Source organism: Balaenoptera borealis (assembly GCF_965194805.1).
Source record: "Balaenoptera borealis genome assembly, chromosome: 1".
Taxonomy (NCBI): Eukaryota; Metazoa; Chordata; class Mammalia; order Artiodactyla; family Balaenopteridae; genus Balaenoptera; species Balaenoptera borealis.
Genome location: NC_138860.1, coordinates 73,190,954 through 73,218,068, shown reverse-complemented (window position 1 = coordinate 73,218,068; position 27,115 = coordinate 73,190,954). Strand labels below are relative to the sequence as shown.

Here is a 27,115-nt window from a genome sequence, read left to right as displayed (position 1 = left end):
ATTCCTCATCACCACCCTGAGTCAGACACAGCGATCATCCCCATCTTACAGACTAAGCAACTGGGCACAGAGAGGTTCAGTGAGCGTAATCTCATCCTAGCCTGACGGTGATGTATCTGCCCTGAGTCCTGGGCAGTGCACACCTGCCTGGTTTCCCGGAATGACTTTTTCTCTCTTCTTTACTTTTCAGGTCCAATTGTGGCCTCCCCTGGCCATCCTCCATTCCCACCCTCAGGACCTCTACACACATATATATTTACCCTCTCATCTTCATGGTCTAAGAACACTTTACGCATCTACTTTGGTCTATGTCACTGAATTAATAACTATCAGCTTATATCTGTCTCCCTCACTACACTGTCCCTAGAGGAACAATATTCCTTTTTTTTTTTTTTTAATCCCCAGTACATAGCATAGCACCTAGCCATGTACAGTACAGTAGGTACTTAACTGTTTGTCAGATTGAATTTAAATGAATTGAACTGAACTAACTTGGGATTTTGGTTTTGGGGCATAGAAGTCAGGGCTGATTGCTGATTCTCTCTAAGAACTGAGAAATGACCACGCTGCCCTTAGCTAATCCACCTTCCCAGAGCTGGACTCCAGGGGTGAGTATTTACTGCAGAAATCAGAAGTGGCAGCGGGACTGATGGATGACCACCACCCTCATAAAGAGCTGTGGGACGCAGTCTCCAGCCACAGCCTCAGGGCTGCTAAGTCCCTTGAAACTTTATGGCATTGTTGCCATGACGGTCACGGACGTAACGTGCCATGGAGGCAAAAAACTGAAATTCCCCTAGAGGTGAAACACTGGTGGGAACCCATTCACAGGCAAGAGTGCGTTACTTAACCTCTCTGAGCCTCAGTTTCCCTATCTGTAACGTGGAGATGATAATCTGCCTCATAAGGTTGTTGGCAGGATTTAATACAACAATAGAGAGAGAGAGCACACTGGCTGAAGCATAGTAGGCCTTCAATAATTGATAGCAATTCCCATTTCCTTACCTGTTTTTAGGAGTTCTAGTATCCTTTCACCTTGCCAGAGTGAAGTGTTTTGGGTCTTAGTTCAGTTTTTAATTTAAACACACTAGACCGGGATTTGTAGGAACTCTGGGGTTAATGGTGGAAGGAACCCTATGGTTTCCAATCAGTGAGCCTCCTCATTGATCAAACACAGCCAGACTGACATCTGAAACTGCCACTGAAGAGCTACAGGCCTCAAGTCCTCCCAATCTCAGTCCCAGGCTGGGCCTCTACCAGGCAAGTAATTTGCTTCTAGGTGCCCACAGTCACTTGTTTGACTTGGTTGGTTAATACACTAAGAGAAGTTATTCATTAGCAAGTATGAATAACAGTCCCACCTCCTCAACAAGCAGCAGTCTGGGCTCTGTTAGAGAGCCCAATGCAACTGCCCATTAGCATTTGTGAGCAATACCCCAGGAAGAAATGCCAAAGGATGTCACACTAAACCTGACGGGGGTGACAGCGGTCTCCTCACTTACAGGTGACTTCTAACCACATCGCAATACCTTCCTTCGCATATACCCCTGCTAGGGCCCCTCCTCTGCACTCAGTATCACACCCTGAGAATGCATTTTCTGATTCTCCTCGCCAAACTTCAACTCCCCAGTCACAGTCAATCTTGGAAAACCCTCTCTGCCTTTTCCTGCCCTTCAAGAGGTCTTTAATGCTAAGACAAGTCCCTCTTTTTCTGATAACAAGAGCCTGCCGGCGTTTTAAAATCAGACCCTTGCTGCTGAAGAGCTCTTGAAACATAAAAAGATTCCAGCCAGACTGCGTTGCCCAAGAGGCAGCTGCCCTCCACCCTCCCCCATGCAGTCTTTGGCAAACCCCGGCCGCAGCATGCAGCCGTGGGTCCCAGGAAGAATCAGCACATGTAACTTGATGGGTAACTTAAAGAGGATGAATGGCCAGTGGTCCCACAACCATATGCTCGAACCCAGGGTGAACACAGGACTCAAAACTGGAGGTTATAACCACTCTCTCCTGACTTCGGCTGCTAAAATCACCTCGGACAATGTTATTCTACATTTGTCATGAAAAGCAAAAAGATTTTTAAAGTGTGACTGATGACCTGCTTCCTTGGTTGAAATAAATTCCTCAGCTCTTAAGAGAGTGGTTGGAAAAAAGCATTTACTCATGATTGAAGACGGAGGATGATATTAGTAAGATATCGCATGTGAGCACACTTTACAAAGGACGTGGGAACTCCATACACATCATTTGGTGTTGCGAGCGTTCTTGTTGGTAACTCCAAGTGACAGCAGGAGAAACGGGGCACTGAGCAGTAGAGAGATATAGAAAGGTAGAGGTAAGGGCCTCCACTGAGCCCAAGATTTGGGCACTAAAATCTTTAATCAGCCAAATTCAAGGCATGTCACAACTGTGTTCATGATTCCTAGCAATGTACGGTGAGGGTACGAATGAGCTGCAAGGAGGGTGCAATCGTGCAACAGCTCTGGGACCTATATTCGACTGTTTGAGACAGGAATGGGGAGTGCCGGGGAAGGGACCTGCAGGGCTCATTGGTAAGAGCTGCAAGTCAAGTCGGGGTGGAGTGGCCAGTTTGCTGGGGCTGCTGGAATCCCGAATGCCCGGCAGGGCTGAGTGGCAAGACGCTGGCGACAGGAGGAGGTGGGGGTCAGAAAGGCTCTGTGGGTGGCACGTCCACTCAATGAAGTTGTCTTGGCATCTGCCCATCCCTCCACTCTCCGCCAGGGCCCACAACCAGGAGTGCCAGCTTCGTTTGAGAGGGCATCTCTGCCAAATCTTCCGCCCGGGAAGGGGCATTCCAGGGCCGTGGCAGCGTCTGGGAGACTGTTCAGGGGCCGCAAACAGGGTAACCAGACCTGGGATAACGTCACTCATTGGGTCTTCTTCATCTCACACTCCCTCTCAGCGCGGGCAAGTGTATGTTCGGATCAGAGACGGATCTGACATGGGCTGTCACTGCGCCACGTGAATCCTTCAAAGCACCCGGCTGCCAGGAATGCCCAAGTCCTCCTTTGCTGCACCAGCCCTCACTGGGCTTCAGATTCCTGGAATCTGCCTCCCTCCGTCCACTGTGGCCACAGGCAGGTCTCATCCTTCTGCTGGGTGCACCCTACCTCCACCCTCCACGGCACCCCACAGCACCTAAAATGCTTCCTGCTAGAATGGCGGAGAAAGAATGGGATCTGTTGTCCTTCAGGGCAAGAATCCAGCTTCTGGGCTTCCCTGGTGGCGCAGTGGTTGGGAGTCCGCCTGCCAATGCAGGGGACACGGGTTCGTGCCCCGGTCCGGGAAGATCCCACATGCCGCGGAGCAACTGGGCCCGTGAGCCACAATTGCTGAGCCTGCGCGTCTGGAGCCTGTGCTCCGCAACAAGAGAGGCCGCGATAGTGAGAGGCCTGCGCACCGCGATGAAGAGTGGCCCCCGCTTGCCACAACTGGAGAAAGCCCTCGCACAGAAACGAAGACCCAACACAGCCAAAAATAAATAAATAAATTTATAAACAAAACAACAAAAAAAAAGAATCCAGCTTCTTCTGATTGGTTGGGTGACATAAGTGAAGAAATAACTAGGATTCTTAGTCAGGGGTCTATGATTGGGCATCAGGAGGTCTATGAACCCCCCAGAAATTGCATGGTTTTGTGTGTAGGTGCTTAATGTGAATTTCTGGGAATAACTACCATACCTAATGTCAGTTACCATGCACGAGTTGCTATTCTAAAGGCTTAACCCATAGCAGCCAATTTAGTCCTTACATAGGAGATACAAATTGCTTTTATCCTCCATTTAAAGATGGGGAAACAGAAGTACCAAGAGGCTAAATAACTTGCCAAGGTCACAGAACCAACCAGTGGTGGAGCTGGGATTCAAACCAGGGGCTCTAGCTGCAGAGCCCCCGCTCACAAAACCACCTTGACTTACTGTCCCAGTTTACATCACATTCTCAGAGAGGTCCATAACCTCACCACGTTTAACTGTCTTGGAGACATCTAGCTATCAACATCTAGCATGTGGCTGTGCCCTATTCGTTTTTGTATGCTGAGAATCTAGCACTGCGCCTGGAACCCAGGAGACACTCGGCAGCCACTCTATGAAAGAATGAAAAGTGACGATAATCCAGGCTGTCCTTCAGTAGGTTTCTCCTGCCTTTCAGAGCAACCTTTCTCACATCCCCTCACTTCTTCCCGGCACCTCCATCACGCCAAGCCCTTCATCAATCACAGGGATTTCCCTGCCACAGGTGTTCTCTCTCTGCCCGCTTGCTGCATCCTCTCTCTTGCTGACCTCCCTCTTCACCTGCAGTCTCTCCAAACCTCACTGGTTCCATACGCCCCGGGGCTAGTGCATACCACCCGATTCTGGACCACCTCCTGGCTTGACTGGCAGTTGGATGGGAGGTGGCAGAACCAGATAAAATTCAGTACACAGGCTCCCTGAGGAAGATGCAATCGCCACTGCAGCGGAGCCTCGGGCCACCCGCTCCTGCCCCTGACTCACCGCTGTTCACCCCCACCGAGGAACAAGTCCGTCAGGAAACCGTGCCGCAGCCATGGCTTTTAAAGATACCAGAAAAGACTTCCGTGGAGCCAGAGGTGGCGTGGCGATTCACCAGATTAGAATCACCCTCACCAGCCGCAACGTGAAGTCTTTGGAGAAGGTATGTGTCGACCGGATCAGAGGTGCGAAGGAAAAGAATCCCAAAGTGAAAGGACCGGTTCGGATGCCTACCAGGACTCTGAGAATAATTACAAGGAAAACTCCTTGTGGTGAAGGTTCTAAGACTTGGGATCGTTTCCAGATGAGGATCCACAGGCGACTCATTGACCTGCACAGGCCTCCTGAGATTGTCAAGCAGATCACTTCCATCAGTATTGAGCCAGGAGTTGAGGTTGAAGTCACCATTGCAGATGCTTAAATCAACATTTTTAATAAATTGATAATCAGTTGTTTAAAAAAAAAATTCAGTACACAGGCCCTCAGTGGGGAGCACAGCATTAAAAAGCTTTCACCCAGAGAAAACTCACCTGCAGGCCAAGAGGAAAGCATCAAAGCGTTAAAGGGGACCCAGTGCCGAGGGTCCTGAAGGTGAGGCATGAGTCTTTTTATCTGAGGCCCGCAGGGAACCTCAGCCCCGAGAGCACCAGGCAGGAGACAAAGGAGGCAGCCTCCTCTCTGTTTGTGAGGGCCTCTTCTGGAATTTGGGCTTGAGGAGCTCGGAAGTTAAATGTCCACCACCAGCTGTACATCCTGTGGGCATTCAGCACGTTTTCCTGTGTCAGTGAGCTCCAGGCCAGAACTAGGAGCCTTTCCACTGTGGGTCGCAAACTCACCAGACTTGTCCAATAGTGGCTGAAATCGGTTCTTCCCTGACAGGAACCCCACGGTCTGTGAAAAATAAACGGGTGTGGACTTCATCCAGTGGGCAGAGGTCTTGTTCCTGAAAAGTAGCACTGCAGTCAGCAAGCACTGGCCCGAGTCTGCTTCCTGTTCCAGCGGAGACTTGGAAGAAAAGCCAGAGGACCTATCTCAGCGCCCTCTTCTTAATATCAGTCACAGAGAAGTATTTCCAGGACTAAAGGGCATGCTAGTTCTCTCTCCTGCAGCCTGTTGCGCCGCAGGGAAACTGGAGAGAAGATCTCAGAGAGGAGATACGTGAACTCCACCTGCAACGCTGCCCTCCCTTGAGCGGAACGGGATGCTGACGTTGGATTCATCTATTCCCTCAGTGCAAGAAACTCAGCTGCTTTATGCCTCAGTTTCCCCTTTGGTTAAATGGGGTCCGTGCTGCGTATCCAAAACCACATCAGTCAAATGAGTATATCTAACGCCCTCCAGAAGCGGCAGAGGGCAAACTTACCCTCTGATTAGCATCTCTATAATAATAAAAATAATTTGTAGTATTAGTTCTGACAAACGACCACAGTTTGGGCCTATGCAGCAGTGTCTCTCCACATCAATAAACATATCAACTGCCCCAAAGACTCTCAAGTGGAGATTTAGGGGGAGGGCTCGAGCGAGCCGTTTACATGACCCCTTTCCATCTCGCGGTCCCCCTCTCCCCGGGGCAGGCAAGTGCTCGTTTTACTGCCTGGCAACCAGACTGGGACTAAGCTTGCTAAAATATGAGTGTTTTTTTGGCTGGAGTACCAGAGCGCCTGCAGCCCTACGGAGAGAGAAAAATTGAACACACCAGGCCGTGGCTCCAGAAAGGGGAAGAATTAGACTTCACACCGAGCAGGCTGAACCATGGCATTCTTTAGATAATGCTTAACAAACCCCCAAACAAAGGCAGCCAACTTAGCTGCATGTTCGTAAAATGTATTCTCAGCAGATTCGGGCTTATTGAAGCACTGAGTTGCTTTGCAGCCAGGGTCCCCATCCTAAGCTTCCCGTTTTTCCGTACTGTTCCCCTTGTCTAAATTCCTACAGATTCTGCCAATCAGAATTCCTCACTTCGGGCTCAGGAGGGCTTAGCAACCAAGGTAAATGGTGGTGCTTTTAAATTTGATCCTAACCCTGAAGAACAACTGCCCCCCACCCCAAAGCCCCCTGCTCTGACGAGCCATCTTCTGAGGCCGGTCCTCAGCGGTTTGCAGGCTGACGGCTTAGAGATGAAGGGTGTGGAGTTCTGGGATTCACCTCCACGTCTCACCATTCCACCTCAAATGACACCTCTTACATTTATTCAATACTGTCGTAGACTTTCTATGACCAGGATCGTGAAAGTTCAAACTTGAGTTTATTTTTATTTTTGGAAATACCACTGTCAGTGTTATTTTTAAAGCCATGGTTATCATTAGTATTACTAGCATTTGTGTACCCAAGTAGAAAGCCAGCTTGATAAACTAGTAGGCATGTTTTTGTGGTCCAGTCCGTTTTGTGCTGCAGAATGTATAAGGCTAGGTAGAAAGGGCAAAAGGTATGGAAGCAGGCTTATAGATCTGAGATCAAACATAAACGTCATTGAACTGCACTGTTACTTAGTACAGCTTTCACTCCTTCCTCCCCCTCCCCCCTCCATGTTATCCCATTTATCCTGTACCCAAATACCCCAGGATTCGTGTATTAGTTGGACCCTTTTGTAACAGTTGGTGGAGAACAGGAATTTAAGGTCCGGAGACTAGATTGGGTTCCTTACATATGGACTCTGCAAATTTCATGAGAGCAATACTTTTCCTGTAGGAGAAAGCACCTCTTCACTCCAAGATATGGAGAACTGGCCCTGGTGGCTAGAGTCCCACCAGCATCCCCTGCTAACTCTGGGACCTCACACGGGATTCTTTGTTAGGGGCCTTCTCCATAAACTGAGAATAACAATTCCTACTCTCACTGAACTTCCAGGGCTCTCTCGGGGGTGAATGGGATAAGGAGTAGAAAATATTTTCATTGCCTCTGAGAAAGAAGATGTGTTGACTGAAAAAAAAATGCATAACCTAAAATTTGAAAACTATGTTTTATTCGGAAAATTTGCTGAGGACTTATGCCCGGGAGGCAGTCTCTCAGATAGCTCTGAGGGACTGCTCTGAAGAGGTAAGGGAGGGGCCAGGATATACAGGAGTTTCCGCAACAAAAATCAGGTAGTCGGAAAATCAAAAGCTTACTATTAATTAAAGAGAAAACAGACATCTCAAGTTAATGAATTTAGCGCTTTCCTATGTATGGGAAGATGCAAAAGTCTGGGCTTATTAAAATCATTCCTTTGATAGGCACCTTAACTATCTAGGGCCAGCATCCTGCTTTTCTCTCCATCCTGAATCCCTTCACGGTGCATAGCTGGGGACGGCTACAGTGGCTAATGGTTTGATGGCTGCAACATCCTTTGTTTACTGATATAGCAGGTGACAATTTTCATCCACAAATGCAAGACATTAAACTTCCTAAAAAATCTCCAAGACTCTAGTTCTTGAAGATTCTTGCATGTGGCTTCCCTGAAGCCTCATCTCCACTGAAAAGTTGCAGCTGAGAAACTACACCCAACCCCAAAGCACAGACCAGCACCTCTAACCAGTTTGTGAGCTGAAGTCTGCTTGGACTGGTGACCAAAATGTTCATGGATTCAGGTCTGCAGATTTAAGAGGTGACCACAGCAAACATGGAAGCCAGGAAACATGTCAAACACAGAGCTTAACAACAGAGTCCAGCTCCATCCCCAGGAGACAGAAGAGACTCCAGGATTGCTGGAGGTGAGGACAAGGGAACTTTCAGTGTGGCTCCACACAGAGCAGAAAGCAGGCTTTACGGATTACGGCTGCAACTGTGCATTTTTGCATTTATGTGTATGCAGTGATTGTCTGTTACAGAATGCCCACTCAGGCACATGGACCCACAAGTAATAATACCACACACATATGTGTGTAAATGTGTATGTGTGTGTGTGAAGCCACAATGCACTGTCCTCTGAAAATGAAGCTATATTGCCCAGAACACCACCTAACCAATAGTGTACGTTCAGTAAGTTACCTGTTGACTGATAAGTGATTCTACAGACTTTTAAATTATCCACATAATTTAAGGGTCTTCCCGCAAGAGATCGCAATGGGTTTTCACTGATAAATCAACCTCTCACTCAGGCCATGGTGATCAATAGCCCACAGTTGTGAAACCACTGAGTGGGATTCCGGCAATGGATAGAAGGAAGCTCATAGCATGTTCTACCCCCAGCCCCCTGCCTTGACACTCCTGCTTCTTGCTGGAGACTAAACCCTGGGTCTTGGGCCTCTGCTTCCTCTGCCTCCACACACTCTACCCAAGTCATCCATCCATCCCCATGGTTTTCAATACCATCTACAGGCTGATGAATCCCAAAGCCCTATCTCTGGCCACTTTTCCAAACTCCAAACTCATATCCAATTGCTATTTGACATCTCCACTTGGATGTAAAACACACATCTGAAACTTCACATGGCCAAGCAGAACTCTTTGCCCCCATCTACTCCCCAAATTGTCCACGTGGCAGTTAGTGGGGTCTCCACCCACCTAGGAGTCACTTTATCCTCCACACCCTACCATCTAAGTCAACCAGTCCCGTGAGGCCTCTGAATCATGTCCAGAGCTCTTCCCTTTCTCACTGTCTCCACCAGTACCTCCACTTCTTGTCCTCCTAAACCCTGCCACAGGGCAGCCAGAGGGTCTTTTTGAAAATGTAAATCAGAGCTTACTCTCCTGTGTAAAGCCCTCCAGGGATTTCCCATTGGATTTAGAATAAAATCCAAAATCCCTGCTCTGACTTACTAAACTTCCAGTCTGATCCTTGCCACCAACTCCAACCCCGTATCATGCCACTCTCCCCTCCTTCACTCAGCTCCAGCCTCACTGCCTTCTTTCTGGGCTCAAATAGGTCAAGCTTGCTCCCAACACAGGGCCTTTTCACCGGCCATATTTTCTGCCTCAAACAACCAGCACCACTGCCACCTCTGCCTCCTCTTCCCCCTCCTCCTCCCCCTCCTCCTCCCCCTCCCCTTTCCTCCTCCTCCTCCGCCTCCTCCCCCACCCTCTTCACCCTCCCCCTCCTCCTTCTCCTCCTCCCTTACATGGATGGCTCCCTCTGGCATTCAGATCTCAGCCCCAATAGGCCCCCTGATCACCCACCCTAGAGTACCCATCTGGTCACTTTATACATCACCCTACATAGCCCTGTTTTTCTTATTTGCATCTTTATTCCTGGTTTGTCTCCTCCAGCTCTAATGTAACTCAATGAACAGAGATATCACATCTGAGTGGCCAGAACAGAGCCCAGCATGTAGCAGGTTCTCAGAACATTTTCAAATGTATGGCTCTTCTAACCAATAAAATACACACAAACACACATTCATGGTCACAGACGTTTAGGTAGAATTTTCTCATTATTCTCATTGTCCACAAGATATTACACACCACAAGCCTATGCTTACTTTATGTCTAATATCCTTTTGTTGCCAGGAGGCAGAAGAAAGAAATTGCTGAATAATTATTGCCTCAATTGGCAGGAAGTAAGGAAAAGACCAAATTCGCTCCCCCTCACCCCAACCTCCATCATGACAAACTATCTCTATGGTCCATCTTAACACCAGTATTTAAGGAACAGTTTTGAGATCGAAAGACCTAAGTTTGAATCAGGGGCTCAGCCACTCACTACACAGGGGATGCCAAACACCCGTCCCCCTCTCCGGCCTTTGTTTTTTTCTCATCTGGTGGATGAACATACTACCAGCCCTGCCCACCTGAAAGGGCTGTAATGAGGAACAATGAAATATATAAAATCACTTTGCACACTGTAAAGTATAAGCTGGAAATGTAGGGATTATTGGCATTATTGAGATAAATGGAATTTTCAATGACTGCAAAGATCTACCTGATTATTGATTTCATTTGATACCATCGATCACCCTGGCTCAGGGTGTGTGTGTGTATTTTGGGTCAGGATAGGAGCAAAAGAAGGGCTGATAACCATGAATTTTAAAGAACGCATCCCAACAACAAACACGGAAGGCTCATTCTGGGAGTCAAAGCTAATATTAAGAGCGAGGAGCCGGCAGGCGGAGGAGGTCAGAGTTAATTACAGCCGGCGGCATTTTACATGGTGCCTACCCAGGCCCCCTCCGCTGGGAACACCACATTCTAAATCCAAGCTGGCTGATATTAGCGAGCACTGATTAGAATATGCCCACAGGGCCTCTTAAACTTTCCTCCTCTTTTAAAGCGTTTGTTTTCAGCAAGATTTATGGGCACCTCTGCTGAGAGCAAGCAGGTTTGCTAGCATGCAAGACCTTCCCTTTATAAAGCCTTGGCCGCACAGCACCCGCCTGGGCACCCGGGCGGGCAGAAAGGCAGGCTCCATCTGGGTGATCTTCCTTCCCGCAGAGAAGAGCGTGTAGGGACCTGGCAGAAAGTGTTCAGATTTCTGACCGGCCTGCAATGGCCCCCAGCACCACAAGCTACCGAAGGAGGTAAACACCCATGGCCTTCAGGAGAACCAGAGGGTCTCAGTCTCTCCATCTGTGAAATGGGTTGACAGGAAAAATGGAAGTTGACCTTGCCAAGCTCTGACAGGTAAGAAGGGCTTGATGTTTGAAAGAATGGCCTTTAAACCTTAGCCACACACCCAGAGTACACTTCTTAAAAAGAATAAATGTATTTCTCAGATTTAAATGTTCATGTGGAATGGGCAGCAGGATCTCCAGCCAGGATGCAGGGATCCAGTGAGGAAAATGAAAGAATTCTCATCTCCACTTCACAGTTGTGGCCCATCCCACACCTGGAAGGAAATCCTCAGGGAGAGAAAGTTCTGCAAGAACTCTATTCCTTACTTACTACCCAAGCTGAGTGAGTCTGGACCTGTGGGATGAGGTCCCTCTGTAAAATGAGATGTGGATGAGATAGCATGTCACACTCCTTCCAGTCTAAACACTATCACTATAATTCTTCTTGTCCCTTCCCATGACACCCACAAAACCAGGGACCATTCTGAAAAGAAATAAGGGACAGCTCTGAGATGCCACAGGCCTTTTCTGGTCAAGAGTTGCTCTGTGTCTCAGGGCTGCCAGGGAGTATAGTCTTCTTGCCCAGAAGACAAGAGAAGGCTGAAATCTCCAAGGTGAATGCATGCATATGGGCTTCCCCATGAAGGATTAGTAAGGAGCCCGTGAGGACCAGCTGTTCACCATCTCCAACGAGGACCAAATGAAAGGGAACGGGCTCCGCCTGACGGGCTGGGCTTAGGCTGCAAGTAGGGAAGTGCTTCTAGCCAGGACGGGTTGTTAAGCACAGCAACGGGTTACTAACAGAAGCGTTGTAAGCTTCTTTTTCAAACTCCTTCTCTGGCCTGATGGGCCCTTGTATGTCTGAGGTGGCTCGGTTGTCTGGAGCGAAACTGGGAGGAAGGGCAGGGGCTATGCGATATCCCACCTTTGCCAGCCGTGTGATGCTACTCCCTGGAGTCCGTCAGAGTGTGACTAGTTAATTAGAAAAATGGCAGCCCCTCTCCTTGGCCAGTTTAAAAAAAAAAAACAGGACTTATCCAGACTCAAAGGCTGAGTCCAAGAGGAGGCAGGACCCCTGAGCAGTCGCTGTGCAGGGGGAGGTGACGTTGGCAGCAGGGCTGTTGTCTCAAGTCCAGGGGGTTGAGTTGACCCCTCCCATCACCACTTTCACTATCTCTGTGACTGTGGACAAACTACCTAAAACCCCTGAACCTTAATATCCTCATCTATAAAATTAGGTTCAATAATTCCCACCATGGAAGGTTCTTGTATTAGATGAGTTAACTTCTGTAAAGCACCTGTTACGTGGACACTCAGTAAATATAAGTGTCCTTCTTTTCCTCCTGGCAGGCTCTGGATCTGTGCAGGGAGTGCCCTGATTGACCTCAGAGGTCTCACCAGGAAGACAGGAGCCAGGGAAGAGTCAGAGTGGGTCGACCTGCCAGTTCCTTGGACTCATTTCGTGATGGACCCTCAATAGGTCTAAATTACCCCAACTCTGTGTACCTGGGCAATGAAAGCACACAGCTTCAAAAACCAGAATCTGAGGATTCCACACTCGGCTTTGCCTTGATCAAGTTCCCTTGACTTCTCTGTGCCTCAGTTTCCCTTGATTCAGTAAAGATGGAACAAGAGTATCTAGGGTGGAGGGGAGAGTACCCACCATGTACCAGGCACTAAACTTACCACTTTCCATACTTTCCTTTAATCCTCAAGAATCCTGCAGTGTTATTACTATAGAGTCATTTTACAGGTAAGGAAACTGAGGTTTACAAAAGCACATTGCCAGAGACCAAACAGATCACGTGTGGCACCAGGATTCAACTGCAGCCTATCCAGCTCTGAAGACAACCCCTTTTGCATTTTTAAGTACCTCTAAGAGGTGTTCTGAGCATTTGCAAGATTGTGTCTGCAAAGAATGTTTGATGCTGGAAGGGAATCAGCAATTCTTAAGTACTGCAGATTCCAAGGTGTATCTACCTTAAATTCTCCATCTCTCTGCCCCCTCCTATCACCCAACTAGGTTAAAATCCAGGAGATACATACAATGGGAATTAATTGTAAGACTAGGTCAACAGGAAAAATAAAAGAATGTCCCATTGTATTTGTCTTGATAACAGGAAGCATAGAAACTTTAAAAATGCAAACTACTAATTGTCTAAATGACCTCCTACTCCACTGCCTAGCCAGCTGCCTCAGGTAGTGTGGGCCAGGCTGCCTTCCATAAAATCCATCTGATTCAGCCCAATTCATCAGACCCTAAAGACTGTTCCGGTGGCAGAATGTGATCAGTTACTTGAGAATTCCTCTTCACATACAAGGGAATTCATTTCTCCCTGGGGCCTGAAGCACTGAAGTCTTTCTCACTCCACTCCCAGAAGGTAAATTGGCGTATGGACTACACCTCCCCTTAAAGAGAGAAGCCCAAATTCAGAAACTGATTAGCCAAAAACGAGGCAGTGACAAGATTTAGTTGGAACTGGGCCCTCAGTGAGTTACGTCTGTTAACTCTTTTGTTCCTTTGCGTTCTAGAGCTCTGGTAGACTCCAGTTATTTGTCCAGGAAGAGTGAAGCTGGGTCTTCCCACCCAGGTCTCCCATCCCAAAATTCTAGAAGCTAACAGTATTGTTTCCTTCACCTCCCAGGCAACACCTCCTACAAGGGCCACACCTGCCACCTGAGTCTTGAAAATACAAGAGTCTTGTTGAGGAATACTCTATTCCCAACAAATCTATAAAAGTCAATTAGGGAAAAGTTATCCACGTTCTTGGTTTTACTAAACAACAACAAACAAGTAACAATAACAACAAACCAATTGACCACTAAATTCCTCTAAAAACTCTTTTATTTCAAATATCTGATGTAGAGCCAATTTCCCAAGAATGCCACTGTTGTGTAAATCGAGGTACGCCTGTCCTGAGAATGAACTCCCAGCCAGGGTCCCTTGTTTGGTTGTATAGCCATAGGGCCAGACTGGGTTATTCATTAACTTCCTGTATGAAAACCGAATAATAAAACTGAAGTGTGTTAAACAAATCCAGATGAGGGGGTTTAAATCACCTCCAAGTCACTAGGCTTAAAACCGCTGTCATTTCCCCTGGAACAAATACGCTCTAGCACCACATTATTAAATGGAGATAACAATATTTATGCCCATCCCAGGTTGGGGCCTGGGTGGACAGCTCTCCCGGGCCGGGCCAACACAGAGGAAGAATTGACAGGCACTGGGGGAATGGGTAGGTGGTCTCCACCCCCCGAGTCCCCTTCCAGTCCTGTGATTCCAAAATACGCTCAGAGGTGAGGGGCAGAAAGGTGTCTTGGAATGAGCAGTGCCTGTCGTGTGTTCGAGCCAGAAACGTTTCTGTGACTAGCCGTGGGAGTCAAAGCCTTCGCCCCTTTGTAACAACCACTTAGCTCTTATTTCTCCTCAGGGATTTATGTGTGAGCGAACAGCAGGCAGCTGCCACCGGGAACTACAAGGCAATGGGACGCCTGCAGGAGGAAAAGCCCTCCTGGGCTGCTCCTGCAAGCAGCCAAGATGCGGTTCGCTTCCATCTCTGGTGGGATCCCATGTCTCCTAGGTTACAGCTGAGGACTGTGTTTTCCTTTATTACAACACAAAACGTGTGTTCTCCAGGGACTGCTCAAACATCTGTACGAGGTACACCGTGCCTGCGTGTGTGTGTGTGTGTGTGTGTGCGCGTGCGCTCACACACGCTCAGACGGCAGCGGCAGTCATGACCCAGCTCTTCAAATAAACCTCTCCAGATATTTAAAATTCATGGGGCCTCAGTGCTGGCCCAGCAGCCAGTCTGCTACAGATGTGCAGTGGTGCAGTCTCAGAACTCTAATTAAAATAGAGGAAGTGATCTCTTCCTCAAATTTCCTTTAGCTTGAACTCCATAAAAATCACTAGGTAATATCCGATTGGCAGAGTGAATCACAGGAGCTGGCAGCTGGGCCAAGTGGACAGAGCAAACAGACTTCTGGCCCCCCGCAGGGGGTGTCTTTCAAAACACCCACACCAGAGACTCTGGCCTCCTTGCCCTGTGCCTTCATCTAATCTTTTGTGGTTAATTTTATGAAGTTATGATTATGTGTCCATCTGGAGTTAGGGGAGGGGTACCGTTGATACACCTTAAAAACCACGGACCCAAAGTCCTTAAAAAGTGTGGTCGACTACTTTTCTCTGATCGTTGATGGAAAACGAGAGCCAGCAGCCCTGATATTTATACAAACAAAATGGCACTGCGGATCGAGTTGTCCCCAGGTGGGATCCTAGGGCTGACGAGCACACTAACACATATTTGGGGCCACTGGGCACCCAAGCCTGGCCAAAGAGTCAGATGCAAAGTGCCCCAGGAACTGATGTGGGATGAATTGGAAATGCCTTCTGAAGAAATGTCACTAAGTTTCCCTGGCCTCAAAGCTCACCGACCTCTTCTCCCATCACACATTTTAAGTGATTCAATATATAAAGGTGTTCCTGTTTCCAATGTCCAGAATCTCAGGACCGACAATCCATGCAAATGTCATTAGGTGCACACAATCACAAATGACTGCTTGGGCTGGTGACGTGCCACACGGTACAAGCAGCGCTGGGTGTGGGTCAGAGGGCTGAGTCTGGGTGGAGGACCAGCCACTCTGCATCATCGAACTTCTCCTTGGCCTCATAATTCATCTGGAAAAAGAGGACGGCACCCACCCTGCCTGCCTCAGAGGGCCGCGGTGGAGGTTAAATTTTATAGGAGTACTTTGCAGACTAAAGCCTCCCTTAATAGTCATCGTGAGGATCAGCCAGATTCTATGACGAGCCTGGTCTCGGCCGTTTCAACCCTGGCTGTAGATTAGAATTACTTGAAGAACTTTTAAAAAATAACATAGCATAGGCCCCATGGCCAGGGATTCGAATTTAATTGTGCTAATGTGCAACTGGGGGTGAAAACCACCAGGCTGGTGGAATGGAAACTGAAGTAAGTGACAGATCTGGGTCTCCCTTGCAGTAAACATGTACAGTACTTGGACCAGATACATCAAGCCCTCGGTTTATGTATCAGTTAAATGGGCATCCTAATACCTGCATCTAGATTCATTTCATTGATGTTTATTGAATACCTACTATACTCATTTCCTATGGCCACTGTGACAAATTAGCACAAACTTGATGACTTAAAACAGCAGAAATTTATTCTCGCATAGTTCTGGAGGCCAGAAGTATGAAATCTGTTTCACTAGGCTGAAATGGAGCTATCAGCAGAGCCACACTGCCTCCAGAGACACAAGGGAAAAAGCTTCTCCTAGCTCTGGTGGTTGCTGACATTCCTTGGCTTATGGCTGCATTACTCCAATCTCTGCCTCTGTCTTCACATCATCTGTGTGTGTGTGTGTGTGTGTGTGTGTGTGTGTGTGTGTGTGTGTGTGTGTGTGTGTGTGTGTGTGTAATCTCCTTCTGTCTCTTTTCTTTTAAATTTATTTATTTATTTTATTTTTGGCTGCGTTGGGTCTTCATTGCTACACGCGGGCTTTCTCTAGTTGCAGCGAGCGGGGGCTACTCTTTGTTGCGGTGCGTGGGCTTCTCATTGCAGTGGCTTCTCTTGTGGAGCACAGGCTTTAGGCGCGTGGGCTTTAGTAGTTGTGGCTCGCGGGCTCTAGAACGCAGGCTCAGTAGTTGTGGCGCACGGGCTCAGTTGCTCCGCAGCATGTGGGATCTCCCCGGTCCAGGGTTCAAACTCATGTCCCCTGCACTGGCAGGTGGATTCTTAACCACTGCGCCACCAGGGAAGCCCTCTCTCTGTCTCTTATGAGGACACTTGTGATGGCATTTAGGGTCGATCTGGATAATCCAGGATAATCTCCTCATCTCAGATCCTTATCTTAAATCACATCTGCAAAGACCCTTTTTCCATATAAGATCACACTGGCAGGTTGCAAGGTTTAGGACCTGACGTGTTTGTGGGGACATCTTCAGCCCACGACACCTACTATGGGTCAGACATTGTGCTAGGTGCTGAGAACACAGCAGACAACAAGAGCCTCTCAAGGAGTGTTAAGGATTACAGACTCTCAGACTTGAGAGACGTTAGAGCAGTGGTTCTCAAAGTGTGGTCCGCAGCCCATCAGCATCACCTGGGAACTTGTTAGAAAACTAAATTCTTGCCCTTTCCTCTCTTCTGAATCAGAATCTCAGGGGTGAAGCCCAGCAATCCATGTTTTATCAAGCTTGTTTTAACAAGGTGATTCTGATGCATGGTAATGCCTGAGAACCACTGGACTAAGGGTTATGGAGTTCCTTTATTCTAGCCTTCTTTTTCCAATATCTCTGCTAAATTTATAACCAGCTTCTGCTTAAATAGCACCACTTTAACTGCATCTCATGGGAAGATTTCCAGGGCTCCTGCTGACAGACATTGTATGGCTGGACGGAGGCTGGTTGCACTGAGGTTTTGGACTTCTGCAGTAGAGGGTTGGAGGCTGGCAAAGGGCACTCTTACCCAGATCAGATGATGACCAGGACTCCTTGTTTACCTTACCTTTTGTGATAGAAACAGCTAGCAAAATTTATAAAAATCTGCAATAATTAAGAAAGTGTGGCATTGGCATAGAGTTGGAAAAATAGAAAAATGAACAAAAAAGTCTCAAAAATAGACCAATGTAGACATGGGGACATTATATGTGATAGAAAGAGCAATGCAAATCAGTGAGGAAAGACTAGATGGACTAAATATTCAAAAATAAATTCCAGATGAATTAAAGACATATGTAATAAATGTGAAAAAGGAAAATGTTTTTAAAAGAAACCATTATTTAAAATACACAAATTCATTACAGATCAAAAAGAAAAATAAACTCTTAGAAAACTAAAAAACACCCCACCATTTTATATACCTGCCCATTCCATTGCTCACAGTTAAAATGGTTAGAAATGGTTTAAAGTTACTAATATAAGTTCTAAGAATTTTATTATCATTACCCTACACACTCCAGATGTTGCCAGTACTCTCCATCTTAGCAATAAATCCAATTTGCACAGCCCCATGCTTGAGTAACCCAGCAGCCAGCTAATGCTGAATGCCAACTTCTGGTCTACAGCACGGTCCTAGACACTGACGGAGATATAATACACAGGTGGTGGCTTTAAAGATGTGACCATCAGAATGGAGAAACCGATCAAAGGTATGTGAAACACTGATGTAAAGTAGTAGCAGATCTCTGTCCCTAGCTTAGAGGTGAAGAGGAGGGTTCAAGGCCTGGGCTTGCCTCTTTCCATGTATGTGATGTACCAGCTGACTGAGTCTGGGCCCAACACTCATTTAGAAAATGAGGCAAGTGAACTGGACAATATCTAATCGTCTATGACTTTTAGTGTGGCCAAGTGTGCTTCTCTTATTATTATTAAATATAATGATGGGGGGGCTTCCTTGGTGGCGCAGTGGTTGAGAATCTGCCTGCTAATGCAGGGGACACGGGTTCGAGCCCTGGTCTGGGAAGATCCCACATGCCGCGGAGCAACTAGGCCCATGAGCCACAACTACTAAGCCTGCGCGTCTGGAGCCTGTGCTCTGCAACAAGAGCGGCCGCGATAGTGAGAGGCCCGCGCACCGCGATGAAGAGTGGCCCCCCGGGCTTCCCTGGTGGCGCAGTGGTTGAGAATCTGCCTGCCAATGCAGGGGACACGGGTTCGAGCCCTGGTCTGGGAAGATCCCACATGCCACGGAGCAACTAGGCCCGTGAGCCACAACTACTGAGCCTGCGCGTCTGGAGCCTGTGCTCCACAACAGGAGAGACCACGATAGTGAGAGGCCCGCGCACCGCGATGAAGAGTGGCCCCCGCTTGCTGCAACTAGAGAAAGCCCTCGCACAGAAACGAAGACCCAACACAGCCAAAAATAAATAATAAATAAATAATAAATAAATTAAAAAAAAAGAGTGGCCCCTGCTTGCCGCAACTAGAAGAAGCCCTCACACAGAAATGAAGACCCAACACAGCCAAAAATAAATATAAAAATAAATAAATAAATAAAAGATTACTATAAAAAAAAATAAAGACTTGGATTGGATATTTTAAAAATAATAATAATAATGATGATGATGCCTAATCCTGAATGCTTACTAGATTCTTCATGACTTTTTTTTTTCCCTTAGATTCCATATATATGTGTTAGCATACTGTATTTGTTTTTCTCTTTCTGACTTAACTTCACTCTGTATGACAGACTCTAGGTCCTTCCACCTCACTACAAATAACTCAATTTCGTTTCTTTTTATGGCTGAGTAATATTCCATTGTATATATGTGCCACATCTTCTTTATCCATTCATCTGTCAATGGACATACAGGTTGGTTCCATGTCCTGGCTATTGTAAATAGAGCTGCAATGAACATTGTGGAGTGAATCAAAATGAACACAGCTACAGGGAACATCGCTCTCACAGCAGCTCTAAATCATAGTTGCCCATTCTGGAAACACTGTTTTCATATTGACATATATACACCACCATGTGTAAAACAGATAGCTAGTGGGAACCTGCTGTATAGCACAGGGAGATCAGCTCGGTGCTCTGTGATGACCTAGATGGGTGGGCTGGCGGTGGGTGGTGGGAGGGAGGTCCAAGAGGGAGGGGATATATGTATACATATAGCTGATTCACTTCATTGTACAGCAGAAACTAACACAACATTGTAAAGCAACTATACTCCATTAAAAATAAATAAGAGCTCTGAGAACCACACTGAGAGGTCTGTGTTAAAAGGTGGAAGCCAGGCTCAGGAAAGTGAATCAGCGGTAGGATTAGTTGTTATACACCAAGAGACAGAGAGGGAAGTAAAAGACAGGTTAGACAAGTGAGGGGGTTCTAAGACCCATATAGAGTAGAGCAGGCAGCCTCTCACCTGGAAGGCCACCTGTGCAGCAGGAGTGCTCAGACTGCGGCATCAATTCACACCTATCAGGTAACAGGTCTGATTGATTTGTACTTTAAAAAACACCTGATGATGAAAATCATTCCCCTTTATTTCTTCTAGATATATTATCATTCGTTTGCTCATTCCCTCAAAACGTGTGCAAAGTGTTGGTTCTCAGAGATGAACAAGACCCAGGAACTTACACAGACACGCAAATACAACCCAGGGATAGAGATGACCCTCTACACCAGCCTGGTGTCTTGGGATTTACGCCCTTTTCACACTCATTGGCAATATCAAAAACACTTATTGGGTCAAAGCTATATGCAGATGTCCTCAGGGGAACAAAGGGCTTAAAGAAGTGTCCATTTAACCAATTAGAGTTCCACTTAGCCAATTTCTATTGAGTTTTATTTTTTTCAGGGGCCACACAGTCAGTGCATGATTAATTAACATCGGATTAATGTGTAGGAGTTTAAAAGAACTTCACACTCAATATTTGGTCCTCTGAACCCTCTGAACAAGGAGGCATGATCAGCCCTGTTTCAATGTGGGCAAGTCACGTCACCATGCCTAACCCAGTTGTCTCATCTGTAAAATAAGAGATGTGGGCTGAAGATCATTAAGACCTTTTCCAGCTCTAAAAGGCTATGATTCTCAACATCAGCACTAAGACTCAGAGAGAGGAAATGACCTGAAGAATGGTACACCCCACAGTGATCGGTAATGAATGTTGACCACGTGCTATGCACTAGACACGAAGCTAAGAGCCATACAAGGGTTTTCTTGCTGGTCTTCACTACAGCCCTGCAAGTGAAATGGGCACTAATGTTAGACCTTTATTCTATAAATGAGGGAACTGTGACACAGAGTGCTTACACACCCTGTGAAAGGTAACACAGCTGGAAGCAGAGGCACCAAGTGGAAACACGATCAAGTCTGAACCTAGCGACCAAGTTCCTACCCACCACACTGTCTGGCCCACCCAGCAAGGGAAGTGGCCATGATGGCACAGAACACAAACCCAGATCTTCTAGTTACAAACCCAGGCTCTTTCAGCTGAACCTCGGCAAACATCTCAGTATTTTGGGGTGCTTGTGACTCCAACTGCAGCACTAACTCAACAATGCTTGAGGGTAAATTACAAGTAAAGAGCCAGTACAACGAGTAATAACCTGATGATAAATCTCAATGGGGTTAATGCCGAGGGCCGGTCCTGGTTGGTCAGGGTTGGCCAGGGTGCAGGGACACAAGCACCCTTAGCTACTGCTGGTGGTAGTGTACAGACCATTTAGACCCAGTAATTTCCCTTCTAGGAATTTAACTTAAGTAAATGTCTCCTCCATTTTTGACCCTTCAGCAATTAAGCCTTTGACTCTCTAATAAAAGATATGGTCCTTCTCCCCATAAAAATCAAATGCGCATGAATGTTTGCATGCAATTACAGAGGATGCATGGATGCCAATCTGAAACCTATCCATGAGTTGCAGCTCCGAATCCCTAAAGAAAAGAAAATCAGTGATGTCCAACACCTGGATAATACGGTACATAAATTCAATTTAATATTATGCAGCCGTTTAAACAATGTTGGAAATGTGAAAGAACTTTTAATGACACGGGAAAGTGTTCATGATAAATTGTCAAATGCGAAAGCAGATTATAAAACGTTATAATATGATCCCTACAAAAATACATAGGCAGAGGGAAAAAAAACCATGGGAGATGGGAGGCTGGAATCCAAACATTAATAGCGATTTCTGGATAGTGAGATGACAGATGATTTTAGTTTCTTCTTCATGATGTTTTACGTGTTCTGAATTCCTTATAATAAATATGAAGTCCTTTTATAACCAGATATGATGATTTTTTAAAAAGAAATAATCTAATGATATCACCTAAACAAGCATGAAGTTTCATTTTTCTCCCATTGCCGAATATAAACTCCCAGGCCTCCCAAGGACAAGGGCATCCACGTCAAAACCAAAATCAGAAGTTGACATGTGAACTTAGCTCCCACTTCTCCATTCTTTGGCCACTGAATAAAGTTTGTGCTGTGTTGGAAAAAAAAAAAAAAAATCGAAGTGCATGATCAGTGGATAATAGTAAATTCCACCTACTTGTATGTAAAAACGGAGATACTTTTCTCCTCAAGAGAGAGGGGGTGAAACACTGGATATCAAATCCATAAATGAAAAGGCAAGGGTTCCCAGCTCTTTAAGGCAAACACTCTCCAAGTGGCGGTTCTCAGCCACAAGCCCAGGAGAAAACTCCCTCCCCAGGGGCAGATGGGAGGAGAGCCGGGATAAACATAAAGTTCACGTGGCTGGTAGGAGCGAATCGAACATATGGGCCTGGAATCTGCACACCAAGTCTGGGGCAGCATCCTGAACAACAGGAGAAAATATTGCACGTTTATTCTTCTCTCCACCTAAATATTTCTTTGTCTAGAAAGGTCTGGTTGGAAATAGTTGAAACCTTGAGAGAATTGACTAAAAATCCAGTCTAGCAATCCCACTCAAAATACATACATAAATAGAAACTGATAAAATCTAACTTGCTTGTCAGTTCTTTTAAATTGCTTAAATACACACACACACACACACACACAGGACACACATTTGAAAAATATGGCCTCTTCTCTTTATTTTTAATTAGTTCCAAAATGGCTTTCCAATCGAGATTTGTTGAAACAATCAGATGCTCCACGTTGCCATCAAAAGTGCCGTTTTTCTCTTCTAAAATAGATTTGATCACATCATAGTACTGCTGAAAACCCCACACCAGAGCCCCAGGTCCAAGTTTAGCCTGTTAAAACCCCCATCCCAGCCGCATACACCACCCTGACCAAGCCCTATGCCCTGAGGCCTGCCGGGGCTTGCCAGTCCTTGAGAAAACTCTGTCCTCTGTTGCTTACACCTTTCCCCTTTGCTGAATGCCATTTCCCAACCTCCTTCACCTCCTCCTGTCAAATTCTGTCCATCCTTAGACGTCTCTCTTCAAAAGAAACAGTGAAACAGAGAGCGTCAAACTTGTATAGGATGTTCATCAACTCTAGCAAAATCTTTGTGCAAAAGAAGGAGTCTGACAACAGACAGAAGTCAATCAGTTGAGAAAAAGTGGGAAGGGCATCACAGACAGGGAAGAGCATACGCAAGGTGCAGAGATGCACACCAGAGCACAAACAGTGAGGCAGGGAATGGCAGGAGAGGAAACTGGGAAGGTCCTGTAGGGCACGCTAGAGTCTACCATCTCAAAGGAGAGGTATCTGCAAAATGCAAACGTCACGTCCGGTCAAGCGCCATAGTACGTGTGCGTGGCTCAGCGGAGAAGAGCCTGGTTCTTAGACAGCCAGCTCCAGACAGCACCTTGACTGCGAAGCCTTCTTCACTGCCTCCATTCAGAATTAACTGTTTCTTTTCCACGCGCCTTTAGAGCATTCTCTTCACACCTTGAATGTCGGATAAACAGCCGATGCCTGCCACCCATCACAAAGTTACTAAATCAGATCTCGTACAGTGGGGTCCAGGCCTTGGACATTTTTCCCTCTCACACGTATTCTTTCTTGTATGAATGAGTAGACATCTCAAAGATTTATGGCCAGCGAGGGCCTCCATCACTTGAAGACTGAAATGACTCTGGAGGCTCAAGTGCAACTTTCAGCTGAAAGGCGTGTGGCCCAGGGGCTGAGGCTGCTGTCAGTGGGGTCAAAGGGAGGAATTCTGCACAGTCAGCCCAAGGGCTCTAAATAGACAGCAGGATGTCCGTGCTGCTGCAGCCCGGGGCTCCAACACATACGGTCCGAAGGCTCAGCTGCAGAACGTGGGGCCCAAAGGGCTGGGAATGACATTCCAAGTGCCATTCTGGACTTTGGTGGCTGACCTCTGGCCAGGGTGTAATGTGGCTGAGGTCTGTGCGAAATGCTTCCATGCCAGCTAAGATCACCTCTCTTCACCGTGTTCCAAAGGAAAGCGAGGCAGCACTCTGTGTTATGAATCCCCACGAGGTTGAATCGTCCCTGAAAAGGGAGGCTCCAAAGCCCACAGAAGGGACTGCAGCTTTTAGGAACAGCCAAATTAACCAACAATGATGAGTCTAGCAAATTACCATACATAATATTGCACAGCAACTCACAATGAAAAAGAGAGGGACTACAGAATCAAAACAGGTGCTTGGGGGCTTCCCTGGTGGCGCAGTGGTTGAGAATCTGCCTGCTAATGCAGGGGACACGGGTTCGAGCCCTGGTCTGGGAAGATCCCACATGCCGCGGAGCAACTACGCCCGTGAGCCACAACTACTGAGCCTGCGCGTCTGGAGCCTGTGCTCCGCAACAAGAGAGGCCACGATAGTGAGAGGCCCGCGCACCGCGATGAAGAGTGGCCCCCGCTTGCCGCAACTGGAGAAAGCCCTCGCACAGAAACGAAGACCCAACACAGCCAAAAATAAATAAATAAATAAATCATTCCTTTAAAAAAAAAAAAAAAAGGTGCTTGTTTTGTAAGGTTGATATGTAAAGTGATGCCAACACTCTGATTTCAGCTATGTGAACTGTGTCTGCACATGGGAAGGGGATATCGAGCATCTATTCTCTGCTGATCTCGTTACAAGAATAATTTTAACTAACCCCTACAACTCCAAGAGATTTTTATTTTTCGCATTTTGTAGATGAAAAAAAAAATGAGACTCAGAGTCTCATGTTTCAGACTCATGATTTTTAAAAAGCCAGTGTCCTTCTGGTGTATCTCAACCCCAGACACCCTATCCTTCCTCTTCCCTTCAATATCTGCTCTCTGACCAGAATGTGGTAATGGACATTTACATATCCGTATGAATTTAAGCCATTACTTCTCTCTGGGCATTTAAGAGTAAAACGAGGAAAATTTAAGAGCAAAATGTAAAGGTGAGTTCCCTTGTTAATGGATCCAGTCTTTAAAAAGCAGCTGGAGGAGACATCTACCAAACAGGGAGTCTGGCACCCACTCCATCCTTGCAATCCTAGCTGCTTGGTTATCAGGGGGTCAGGCAGGGAGGGCACCAAAGTCCTCTGACTTCCTGCCTAGCCGCTGGCCATGGGGCCAGGCTCTCCATCATGGAAAGCCCTTAATACCACAGGATGGAAGGTATTCTCTGCCTGAAAGATATCATTATTGAATGAAAGGGGAGGGAAAACAGAAAAAGGGCATCAAAGCCTAAACAAATAACATCAGCATGAAATCTTTAATGAATGGCTCATCCAATGCGATCTACTAAAATCCAGAAGGTTTAGTAAAAGATGGCTTAAACCCAGTTTATACTGCAAATCAGCCATGAAGAAAAGTCAACACCAAGTTAATCCCCATTTAATAATTCAGTTTCAGGATGTTAAAACATATTTCTCTTGGAGCTCCTGCATGTATGACTGATAATGGGACAACCAAGAAACACACTGAAAAAAAAAGAAAAGTATTCTTTTTGGAACTATACTATTAGTAGCTTCCAAGAGGTGGCAGTTAGCTCTTCATGACTGACGCCTGACTTCATCTCCCAAATCCTTTCTTTTCCCCCTTAGATCTCCTCCCAGGCAGGAAAATTTTAAGTCTTGCTTAGGGGCCTGGCCTTGACCAAGCATGACTGTCAGATCACTGGTTTAGACATCAAGGACAGGCTGCCCTAGAACCTTCTGTGGGACAAAGGTCATTGCGATAGAAGACTCTTCCCTCAGGCCCCTTTGGGAAGAGTTAATCATGCAGTAATTCCGATTCACCAGAAGGTTTGCTGAGCCTGACACCAAGAGATGGGAGCAGGCCAGCCGCCTCACCAATCCAACCTTCCCAACCCATACCATTCTCAGCTGACATCCTGAGTTCTCAAATCATTCTGAGCTCAGAGCCGATCAGAGGCTGCCGTCAACTAAAATGTACTCACAACCTTAGGCCTGACGCAGCACTGTCTTAACTCTCCCACTGACCATCTAGAAAGGACTTTCCCATCACTGATGTTCTCTTGGATCAGGCAGCTTCCAGGGTCTTCCTCAGTGGAGTTCTCCAGACATGCAAGAAATGCCCAACACAACCTTCTTCCCCATCGGAACCTTGACCTGACCCCAGTTAAGTCCTCTCCTCCCTTCTCCCAAGCCTCACTCATTTCTAAGTACAGAGAAAACTCCAGGGTGAAAGCAGTTCTCATAAGCTCTTCTCAGAAGAGCTGCACTTTATACTTTACTCAAGCATCAAACAGGAAGACCCACTGTCAAGTCCACAACTGACCACAAAGCAGCCTCAGCTTCTCCCTGCCATTCCCTGCTTCCCCCGCCCCACAACTGCTCCACGGATGCCTCCACGATGCTCGCAACGGCACAGAAGAGAAATTAAAAGCAAATCTGCATCACCTTTGCGCAGCGCTAGAGCACTCGGTTTTAATTTGCATTTTATTTGCACAGCACTTGCATATAATATCGTAGAAATGCCCAGAACTCTCCCTTCCCCCTCCCCACCCCACCTGCTTCTCTGCGTCCACAAATCCCAGGACGCCTGTGGACCCAGGCAAATTACAGAGGGACTTAGCATCTTGGGGAACTAAACCAGAGAAGCTCCTGGGTGGCATCTAAGGGCAAGAGAATCTGAGGATCAAGAGTTTGATGGCAGTAGGTTCTGACCCTCGAATAAATTAGAGACCAGTTATCTGTTTTCCTTACATTTGAAATCATGGTAAAATTCTCCTCACTGCCCACTGTGCAAATATGCACGATGCTGACTCAAAACCGCCAACTCTCAGAACCGGCTTAACACAATCCCAAACCTGGTGAGAAGCCGTGGGACAGCTACCTTGTGCCATCTGTGGAAGCCTCCGATGGGCCATTTAATATCCCTTTCCCTTTAACAAGTGAACTTTCTACGGCTTGGGTTCTATCGGGTGTTATACCCACCTGCCTGTCATCCCACCTGGCACCTGTATGGTTGAATACTGCCACCCCAGAGGTCCCCCACATATATACGTGCACATACACATACCCCAAAACTAGCCTCAGTCCAACACACACTCGCCTCAAGCATACACCCTTCTGCCAATGCAATACTATAACATCCTATGATTTCTGTAAGACCTGAAGTTTACATAAACATGCCCACACAGAGGACAAGAAGGATCTGGGAAATGTACCTCATCGCTTCACGTAACCATTCTCTGCTTCCTCAACACCCATCCGAAGTACTGCCCTCCTCCCTGTTTACACAGACAAGCAGTTTCCAACCTGATGGAATTCAGCATC

At 46.8% G+C, this 27,115-nt stretch overlaps 1 protein-coding gene and 2 long non-coding RNA genes across 3 annotated transcripts in view; 2 read left to right on the top strand and 1 right to left on the bottom strand.

The window, feature by feature from the left end:
* Positions 1-27,115, top strand: part of LOC309636003 — a 702,830-nt gene that overhangs the window by 337,629 nt on the left and 338,086 nt on the right. The gene's annotated exons all lie outside the window — the stretch shown is intronic.
* The window catches only part of LMX1A (LIM homeobox transcription factor 1 alpha), a 153,318-nt gene that overhangs the window by 71,983 nt on the left and 54,220 nt on the right, over positions 1-27,115 (bottom strand). The gene's annotated exons all lie outside the window — the stretch shown is intronic.
* On the top strand, positions 23,939-25,311 carry LOC309636027. Its single transcript, XR_014249192.1, has 2 exons — positions 23,939-24,037; positions 24,356-25,311. It is a non-coding gene; the product is annotated as an uncharacterized lncRNA (long non-coding RNA).